Source organism: Anas platyrhynchos, chromosome 4 (genome assembly GCF_047663525.1).
Source record: "Anas platyrhynchos isolate ZD024472 breed Pekin duck chromosome 4, IASCAAS_PekinDuck_T2T, whole genome shotgun sequence".
In the NCBI taxonomy this organism is placed as follows: Eukaryota; Metazoa; Chordata; class Aves; order Anseriformes; family Anatidae; genus Anas; species Anas platyrhynchos.
The window spans coordinates 17,687,206-17,697,553 of NC_092590.1; the positions used below are offsets into that span (position 1 = coordinate 17,687,206).

Sequence of the window (10,348 nt, forward strand, 5' to 3'; positions counted from 1 at the left end):
CGGAGGTACGGAGGGTACTGCTGGGGCTTTAAACCTTTCAGAAAATGCGGTACTCACGTCTTATACAGCTTCCCACATAATTCGTCTATCAAAGTGTTTCACCAGAAGGCTGTGTTAGAGCAGGACACTAATAGTTCATGCTCTCCTTTGGAGCCGGAGGGCAGACTGTTAACCCTGGTGCCGCATAGCTAATCAATAGTAGTGCACCAGTGCTTCCCTTCAAGCTTTCTATCTACATACTGCTGTTTCCCTCAGAAAAGGGAAACATGTTTTCCTCCATATCTTCAGTATCACTTATGAGCCTAAAAATTCATGTTGCAGTTAAGAGAATCTTATTAAGCACGATAAATAAATTGCTGCTTACAAAGCATGTCTCGTGCAGGTACGGCTGGAGGAGAAGAGGGGACTGCAAACAACCTCTCTTCTGGCGAGTAGAGAAGCAGGATGGGGACCTTGTGCTCATAAAAACTTAGCAGAAATAGTTCTCATTTCTGTTCCCTGAGATGCTAACTCCACCACAGAGTTCCCCCCTTGGTTCTGACACCTTCCCGGCACTTGTTCTCACCGCAGAGGAGATCTGATTGTAATTAGGGAGGCCTGCCTAAATGCAGCTGTGCACTTACCTTGAACTGGCTGGCCTGCCGGTGAGCGTGAGCAGAGCTCACAAGCTGCTTAGTGGGCTGCATCACAGCCCAGGCTTGCATCCCTGCTGCACTGAGAGACACAAATTCTTCTCTTCCAACAAAGGCCCCGTGGGGTGGCAGTACCTGTCTTCTAAACGACTTTGCGTGGGTCAGCTGCTGGAGTGGAACAGACCCATGCTGAGCTCGCACAAATCAAGAAGTGTAAGTACCATATCCCTGTAATCCAATTTGTTGTATGGAGATGACAGCAGAGGCTCAGATGGGAGGGAAGCAGGAGGAAGCATGGTGGGGAAGGGATCCTCTTCAATCTGTATTGGAAAAGAGAGCAAGACAGCCTTCAGGGAAGCAAAAAATGCCAATATTTTTGCAGCTATAAACAGTGAGAGAAATCCAAACTCCTTAGATTACCATGTACCTCTTTTGAAAAACTGTTGCATTTAGTTCCACACAAGAGGTTTTCTAATTCCTCTAGCTCTTTGCATGTTTTATGTGTATATCTGTGCCTGTTTTCGGACCGTCATTCAAGGGAATGTTTTAATTTCCTTGCTGTGTGCAATTAGACCTCCCATACATTATTGTTTATATATGCCCTTTGCTAAGCCAAGTACGTCCTAGGAATCTGATCCGATGCCTGTAGCTGAAGTAGTGGCCTCTGCCTGTGATTTGGAAGGTGATACTTGCTTCCTTTTTACAATTGTTTTAAAGTCAAAACCAACTCTCAGACCATTTCTCTTTCCACCTTACTGAGCTAAAGGAAGCTGAAATGTTCATTTAGTTCTCTTCAGTATGGGTGACAGGACACTTTCAGTGGAAACTGATAACAAGGACGTTTTAAAACTGCCTGTAGTTGACACCTAGCACCGTCTGATTTCTTTTGGACAGGCTAAGAGGTTGAATTGCAGCTCTGAGTAGAGCTGTGGTACTTCAACTGCGACTCCCGGCTCCAGAGCTAACTCTGATCCCTGTTGGCATCCTCTGGCAGTACGAGAGTTGACTCACAAGTCACAGGAACTTGCCAATTCCCAGAGGCATGTACAAGCTACAAAAGGACACTGCACCTTGGTCGCTGCACTGGAAGAGGGCATTTCTCATGGTTTCCCCAAGCCTTTTGTGTTGTGGCAGCTGCAGTCAGGTGCTGAGCTGCAGGGCCTGGCTTTTGGTACAAAGATGCTGCAGCAGCCTTGCTGGGCTGTGTGTTTGTGGGGGAGCACTCCCTTTCTGAGAAATGGTGTGTAAAACAGCACAGGAGGTAACAAAAAATGAGTTATTTGCCAACACTTTCAGAGGCCCTAAAGAAAGCAGCGCTGGTTTGCTTCGAGTTTTGGCAGGTTGTGCCTCAGCCATGTCCTGATTCTGGTGAGTGGGGAGGTCTAGGAAGGGCTGTGTTGGTTGGATTGGGATGTCCAAAGCCAGGGTAACTGTGTTGGACAGGCTTTCGGTGGTGAATGTGAAGAGAATGACTGTTTTGTGGCTGGGTGGGGAAGGACGGTATTCTTTTTGTGATTTCTGAGGAACAATTTTGAAAGCTCTTGCTGAACCCACTTTAACCAGCGTATGGTGACTGCCCCTGATGCTACTTTCTAGATCCCTGAGAGCTTCTGTTAAAATGACTGAAAGGCCTTTCCATGGGATTTACACCAATTCTTTTGCTGCAGAGCTAGCCTGCCACATCGGGAACCTTGAATTTTGTTCTTGCTGGGAAATGCAAACATGCATAAGCAGCATTAGCATCCTTTGTAAGATGGATTGTTGAGCTAGCTAAACACAAGCGTGGTTTCCCATTTGCTGTCACTGTTACAGGATATATCACAGGACTGCGACTTTTTTTTTGCAATAGCACCTGCCACAAACAATTCCTGCTTTAGGACCTTATGATCTGCCTGACAGTTGCAAAATTACCAGAGGAAGCTCTGTGGGAATTAGACCCCAAACTGTTGGAATATTTGAAAAATAAATAAGGCTTCTGTATGTTCTCAGGTACAGCTGATGTATTAAAAGTGGGCTCTGAATTTTCTGTGAGTCAGACTTCCCAACTTTCAAAGCTGGGAAATCTTCATTCAATGAAGATTTTTCAAAACCTCACTACTTCTTTTTCCTAAAGAGGATTGATTGCTAAACCCATTTGCTCCTTCTTACCTCGGTGTATAATCAGTGTGCAGTGTTGCATGGAGACTTTAACGGTGCCAGGAAATGAGTCTTATGGTTCACATTTGTATGAGTGAGAATGCTTAAGAAATGCACAGTCGCGTTTTTTTCTTAATTCAACTAAATTTAGGATTGAAATTGCATGGCCCCAGTTAAGAAACATGTCTTCAGTTGAGGTAAGAAGATAAAACTTCAAAAACAGTCTTCAAAAATGGGAATGCAAAATAAAAATTGGCAGCACAGTGGAGTTTGCTCATCATATTTTTCAATATCAGACATTAATGTGTAATGCAACAGAGGTGAAAATAAAACACTCAGAGTGAACATTTGGTTTTGAAATGTACTCAAGATAACTGAACAATCTTTTCTGTAGTTGCTGTGTTTTCGAAGAATGTTTTGGAAGAGTGTTCCCTCCTTGGGGGAGAAGCAGATCCAAAGGAGATGTTTGGGATAGGTTGCAATATAAATAAATTCCAAGCAGTTTTCTTTTGAGAAACTCTAGTTTCCCATTTCTGCAAATGTGGATCTTTTCATGTGGTCACGTTCAAGACGTCTGTGTAACTCTACCCAATGTTTACAGTGCCAGTGAAAATCCCTGCCATGGGATTATTTTAGCCTGGTTTCCCACAGCTAGTGTTCTTTGCACATGGATGCAGTCTCTAAGAGGCAAAGCAAGCACATATCTAACTTCAAAGATCAAAATCAGTCAATGAAGTAAAGCTAGAAAGGCAGTAGTATTTTCATGTCATTTTTCTTTTCCCCTGTTTGAGGGACGGCATCCCCTTTTATCAGATACCTTCTTTGGCAGCTGTGGTAGTGGACACTTGAGGGACTTGGCTCTCCCAGCAAGGAGCAGCCAGGGGAGCCAAGACTCTGAGACTGCAGCAAGGGCCTGACATGGAGAGGGTTTGGGCATTGAAGCTGATGGGTTTCACTGCGTTCACCTGAGGCAAAAGGATAAAATATGGTTTTGAGAAGCTTGGGAAGCTTAAAAACAATTTTTATTTTCTGGTTTTTATCATAGGGTGGATTGACTCAGAGGAGCCTTCAGGGACTTCAGATTCCCATCTTTAATACCCCTGCTGAGCCTTTCAAGGTTGGGTTGCCTCAGCTGCAACTGAGCACAATAAAAAGTGAGATCATCTTTATAATTTTTTGACCATTTATCTTGATCACTTGGCTTCGGTAGTGATATATGGGACTTTCCCTTCCACAGTAGATTCCTTCCAGCATCTAACTTGGAGAGCCTTCAATGCCCACACTGTAGCTTTCACTGGAGTGCCAATTTAGCAGAGACCTCTGTTTTAAATGTTGTGATCGATGGCTATGGTGACAGCTCTGTTGTGCAAGGCTGCCAGAGGGAGGGGTTAGGCTTCAATTAAATGAATTAACATAAATGAAAACAGTACATTGTCTTAGTTTCAGGCGTATGAGGGATGGAGTAATTTCCTTTTTTAAACCTAATTTTACTGAAAAGGGGTCCTAAAAATTCTACTGTCCTTTTGTGAAACCAAGTGTTTTATGTGTCGTTGCAGAGCAACTTCAGAATTTGTCCACTGGATCTTTGTTCCTTCATTAAGTATTTCTCTCATCAGAATTATTTTCTTACACACATTTATGAGAGACTTTCTTATTTCCTTCCTGCTTTTTTGTCAATCTCAGTATATTTATGAATATTAATATATATATTAATATTCATAAATATCAAATATACCAAATCAAATATATATATATATATATATATATTTGATTTGGTACTCTTTGTCTCTCCCTTCTCCTTGACTGGGGACACCTGGGCCACCTAGAGCATTTCAGGCAGCTCTGATGCTTTCCTGGTCCTGCCTTGTGTTCTTCTGCTTGAAGATCCAAGGGTTATATTGGTCCTCAGCCTTAACTATGGGGAATTTGTGTTCCCTTTTCTGTCTTAGCCCTTAGTCATTCACTCAGTGGCACTGTATTTCAGGATTTCACATTCTTCCCCTATCTTACAAGCACAGCTTTACATCCAAGATATTTTGTCGTGTATTTGATTTGTTTAAAAATCCCTACCACTCAAATGAATCATCTTGTACTAAGATCAAGTTCATCTGTGTAGCAGACCCATTGTCATTATTATTAATGAGTCTTCCAGTTTCTTTCCAGTTTTTTACTGTTTGAATCTTACTTGTAAGCATTTAATAATGACCTGAAGGAAAACAATCCTGTGTTGTTGAATGTTTTCCTCTTTAAAATTTTCTGTGCTCTTCTGCTGAAGTAGTTACCAGCTTTCTTAGAGTGAGCTGCGAAAGTAGGTATTTTTGTGTATTGTCATGTGAGTCTTAATCAAATATTTTCGACTCCTTGCTGTCTGAAGAAAAATATCACCAGTAAGACTGTATCTTTATCTCACTGACTTTTTCATACCAGTTTCTTCTACGTTTAAATCAATGTCAAGCTTATCAGCCTAGGAGTTGCCAGGATATTGCCTGGATTTTTATAGGAGGTGCGAAGCATTTAGGAAGGCATTACTAACACCCATTGAATAAAGGCAGGCTATCTGCACAACTGATACACTCCAACGTGTTAATGCCTGTCTTCCTCCTTATGGGCTTGTTACTCGAACCCATCCCATCCACAAATAAATAAAAAGAACAGAAAGGAGTCCCCTGTCCTCCTTCTCCTCCACCCCCGAAAAAAAAAACAAAAATCTACTTAGAACAGAACCATGAACAGGGACAGTATGATGAGGTTGAGTAAGGTCTTTCATATGTGCATGATTTGTTTTTGTTTGTTTTAAAGGAAGATGCCAGTAGGAGAGGAAAAGATGGTTGAAGCTGCTCTAATCTTCTTTGTTTTACCTTTTTAGCAATGGTGCCAGCTATGCTGTCACACATGTAGAAGTGACTGAAGCATTTGTTACTGAGTTTCTCACAAATGCTACTAAATAAATGAATTCAGATAAATTTGAACCAGGGTCAGGCGGACTGAAGACTGTCAGAAAGACCGTAAATGATAAAGAGCAATGTATTTTTAATGTCTGACGAAGGGAGGAGAAATAGAGGTTGCTGAGGGGAGAGGTGTTGCTCAGCTTTCATTAATGACCCATGAGAGGAAGTAAACAAAACATGACTGTTTCCCAGATGCTGCTCTGCTCTGAAGGACTGAGAATGAGTACAAAACAATGCAGAGGGGAATGAGTGGGATTAGGAATGAAGAGAGAAAACAGAGCCTAAAAATCCAGTCTGTGTCTAGGGGGAAAGACATAACATGAAAAGCATGATGAGTTTGTCACGAACATAGACTTTGTTGGAGGAAAAATCTAAGCTGCAGAAATGTTTGAGGAAATGTCTGTCCTCTGACCAAAGCAGGATAGGGAGCTGGAGTGTGATATGGCCAGCCACGGTAACGTGATTGTGCTGTTATTTGGACATGTAGAAGCATCATTACACACACAGTGAGTGATGGTCTGCGTGTGTGTTTCCGAGTCATTTGTAAAAGAACTTTCCACAGGGACAGGTTATTCCTAATCAGCGGGTCTGTTCTGTGTGACAGGGAGGTGAGATTGTCTCAGTTTCTGCCTGCCAACACAGGACACTGCTTCTCTGCTGTCAAGCATCTGGCCAATAACCTCAGTGATGTGAAAATCAACTTTCCAGCATCAGCTAACAGTTGATCTGGCCTCTACAGGTTCCCTAAAGCCCTTGTTAGCAGGGTTTCATACTAGAGGAACTTCGGAGACACAGTGAATGACTTGTTAGGCTTGTATTTGGATTGCTTTTCCCATCATAAGAAGTATTTGAGACCAAAAATATGGGCAGCTTGTCTAGCCTAGCACCAAGTCTCAGACTGTGTTTTTATTTATTTTATTTTTATTTTTATTTTTATTTTTTATTTTTTATTTTATTTTATTTTTTCTCTTAATTGCCACCAGATATTTATTTACCACTTCCTATCATTTCAATTTCGGGTTTCTTAAAATTGCCTGGAGACAAGATTAGAGCAGGGATGGTCAATTGCCATATCCTGCAAGCTGAGTGCTCTAATGCTCGTTTGGCCACGAGGTGCAAAGCATAATCTGGATAGTAAGAAATGAGGGCAGGTGAGATCAAGGAGATTGTTGCAAGAGTGTATTCTTGCTGCTTCCCAAGGCTTCATCTCTTCCCTTACAAAAGGGAAGGTAAAGAATTGCTTTACAACAGGCTCTTGCAGCAGCCTTTGGCTGTTGGCCTCAAGGATGCCATTGGGTCGCTTCTCTTTACAGACTGGGATTGAGATTCCCAGTGCTCCAGTGTTGCGCAGGCAGCACTTTACATTTCTGCTATCTCCATACTGGACTGTGTTTTTAAGGAATATCAGTGCCTTGGTCTCCAGCCATGCGTTTCCAGCACACCAAATATATATTCTGTATGTTCAGATGCAAGCATGTGTGGCATGGTAACATATTGTTCCCACATTACCTATTTTTAAGATTATGAAAGAGCATAAAATGCTTCAACTAAGACAACTTATTCTTGTGCTCTATTTTGCCATCTTCTGCTAACATATTTGGCAAACCTTATAATCAATGTTGACTGGTCTGCTGTGTGCTCTTATCTGTGTTTGACTATCTTGTCCATTATGATTTGTTGAATATAATTTTGTTATAGCTCAAATTTCAATGAAAATTCCTAACATGTCTGCTCACTCAAAATGAGATTTATTGAGGGTGAAGGAAGAACACTTATAATGTGCAGTGTACTGAATGAAAATGCACTCATAATAATTGTGTTTGTTTTATATCTGAGTTGGTAAAAGAAAGCAAAGAGTTTGAATTAAGGAAGGAAAACTGCTAAAAAGAGGAAAGGATTCAAATTATGAAGGGATGGAGAAGGTTTTCCTTTGCTTTGCCTTATTTCTCTCAAAACTGCAAGCTGCACTGTATTTATGGGGTTTCTTCATTGCCCTTTGTCAAGAGAAGTGCTTCAGGTATCAGTCGGACTCCTGAGAACTAGGCCTTGAACAGTTCAGCATGCTCCTGCTTCCAGTCATAGGCAGCTGCTCCTGCTCGGCAGGTAGAGAAAGGGGCTTTGAGGAGAGGAATGCAACTGCGTCAATGTCATGATACATGGTTTAGCGGGTGACATTGATGGTTGGACCAGATGATCTTGGAGGTCTTTTCCAGCCTTAAGGATTCCATGATTCTACCTGGGCAGTGCTAATGAGGAGAGGCTGTGCTACAGTCCTCTCTTACCCTCTGTGTTTCCTCCCCTGCTGGCAGATTCCTGGCTTTTTTGAAGAGTCCTAACCTTAAAAAAATAAATTAAAAAAAAAATTGCACACACACACAAAAAACAAGCCCTCCCCAACAATATTCTTGGCACCTTGCCTCAATTTATTTGATCACACTCACTCGGGTAATCTCAGATCTTCACTGTAGCTCTGCCATCAAACCATGTAACTGGGAAGGGCAGAAGGATAGTGGTGTGTGAGGTATGTTCTCTGGAAAGGTGATGTGAGCCCAGTGAATGGTGAGTTGGCTCTAATTTGGGCTCGCTGACCTGCTGGCTAACTGTAGGCAAGGGTATCTAGCCCTACATTGTCTGTCTTGTCAATTTCTTCTTGAGGTTATGAGTGATTTTTGCTATGTGTTTGCATAGTTGGTGGTGTTTGCATTCCAGAACGTAAAAGCACTGTGCCTTGCTTTCTTTCACTTATTAGCAGAATAATGTTGTCAACTGTACTATGAAGAAGCAGGCTGGCTGTGACTTCTCCCCCTTGACTCGAATTAGCAAGGCCTTGCTAAAATGCCTTCTATCTAATAATCTGGTTAAGAAGTCAGCAACCTGATGATACACAAGGTAAAACCAGCAGAGACCATGCTTCCATGTTTAAGTCCATTAAAGTGAAAGAACAGAAGGCTCACAGCCTAAAGCTTAATTAAACAAGTGGATTTTCAGCTAATGTACTGCAGAGAGGAATTGCTGTGTGTAAATGATAATAAGAGACTTCCCTGTTTAAAAAACAAAAAGAGGAAAAACATAAAAACAAAAACCCTAATGAAAAATAGCTGTCAAATTATTCTGAAAGCCACTGGTTTACATGTCAGTCAAAGGATCTTGCTGCTCATGGCAACAGCCTTTACTGACACTAGATTAGAAACTGCTTTTTCAACTGTCGTCCAAGGCTATACAAATAATTGATTTTTAGGTTCAGCTGCCAAACTAAAAGTAACAATAATAATAAAAAATGGCTTAGAATGGATCACGTGTAGGACTTTTCTCCCCCTTCCTTATCCAAATAGAAAACTGGTGTCATTTTGTGTGAATAAGACATTACATTTCAGTTATTCTTTAATTAAAGTGAAAAAGCAAATTGCTATGTTCTCCCTATAGGTGTGTTAATTGGTTTTCCTTTTCTGGTTGGCGTGTCAGAGGTCAATGCATCTATCTGGAATGAAGGAGCTCTTATGCAGGAGACTTCCACTATCCAGACTGGATTCTCTCCTGATATGAAGAAGATAGGGGAATTTCAATATTTCATATTAGGTTTGACTATTTCATAATATCAGTTAGCTATATATATTTTTTTTCCCACACAAAGGGTCAAATTTTGAAAGCTGTATATATTCTTCTCAATGGAGACACGATGAGTAAGTGACAACATCTGATTTCAAGTTCCAAGATTCGTAGTATATCTCCGTGAGAAAGACTGTGATGTGAAAGCTGCCTTCAGGATCTAAATCCTCAGTTTCCCTTAAAGAAATAAAGTAGTTCAAGCCTCTAATAAAACAAAGCATAAATGAAGAAGTACAACTGCCTTGCATATCCTGTAGTTACGTCCAAATAATCTTATGACAATACTGTGAAATCTAAGGTAGCGTTTGTCCTCAGACGGTATTAAGGTGCCTGTTGAAATCAGCAGGAATTCAGACCCTCAGTCACTCGAGGTCCTCGGACTCCAGACTCACGAGCTCCGTGACCCAAGGTGCCACTCCATTTCAGTTATTTTTTAATAAAAGCAAAAGGCAGTTCAGTCACTCCAGTCTTTCCAGTTGTTGGCACCACAAACTTCCATACATATACATGCACATAGAAAGAGGATCCCTCACACAGCAAGCAAGGTAGAAATAAAATCTGATAAGAAAATATAGCAGATTGCTGATCTGGTGCAGGGTATGGCCAGATAAGTGTACAGACCAGCCCTTTTAACAGGTGATGGATCCTTTATGTCCCCTTATCCCTGTATTTTCCCAAAGTTGTTCTTCCCAAATCACCTAGATCCATCACTTATTCTTCTTTTGGTTCCTTCCCTGAACATCCACAGTAAGTCCCCAAACACTCTGACTGCTGTGCAATCCCCAAATGCTCTTCCCCTCCATCCTGCAATACGTCTCCTACCCAGAGGCAGTACCACCCACCTCAGTCCAAAAGGTGCTGCGGAGAGCAGCTCCGTTGACTCCCCCAGCACCTTGGGGCTGATGGCTCCCATGGGGACAGACTGCCCCTTCCTCTCTGTTGGGTCCCCCTCCTGTCTTTGTGCCTCCCTTCCTCTGCTAGGAGATGGGCCCCTGATGGATCCTGTGATGGGTGGGCAGCCTGTTA

General features: G+C 41.8%; 1 long non-coding RNA gene across 1 annotated transcript; it reads left to right on the top strand.

Annotated features, from left to right (window-relative positions):
• The first annotated feature begins 413 nt into the window (after positions 1–413).
• On the top strand, positions 414–3,128 carry LOC140002328 (uncharacterized). The gene is made up of 2 exons (XR_011808690.1): positions 414–845; positions 1,527–3,128. It is a non-coding gene; the product is annotated as an uncharacterized lncRNA (long non-coding RNA).
• Positions 3,129–10,348: the final 7,220 nt, after the last annotated feature.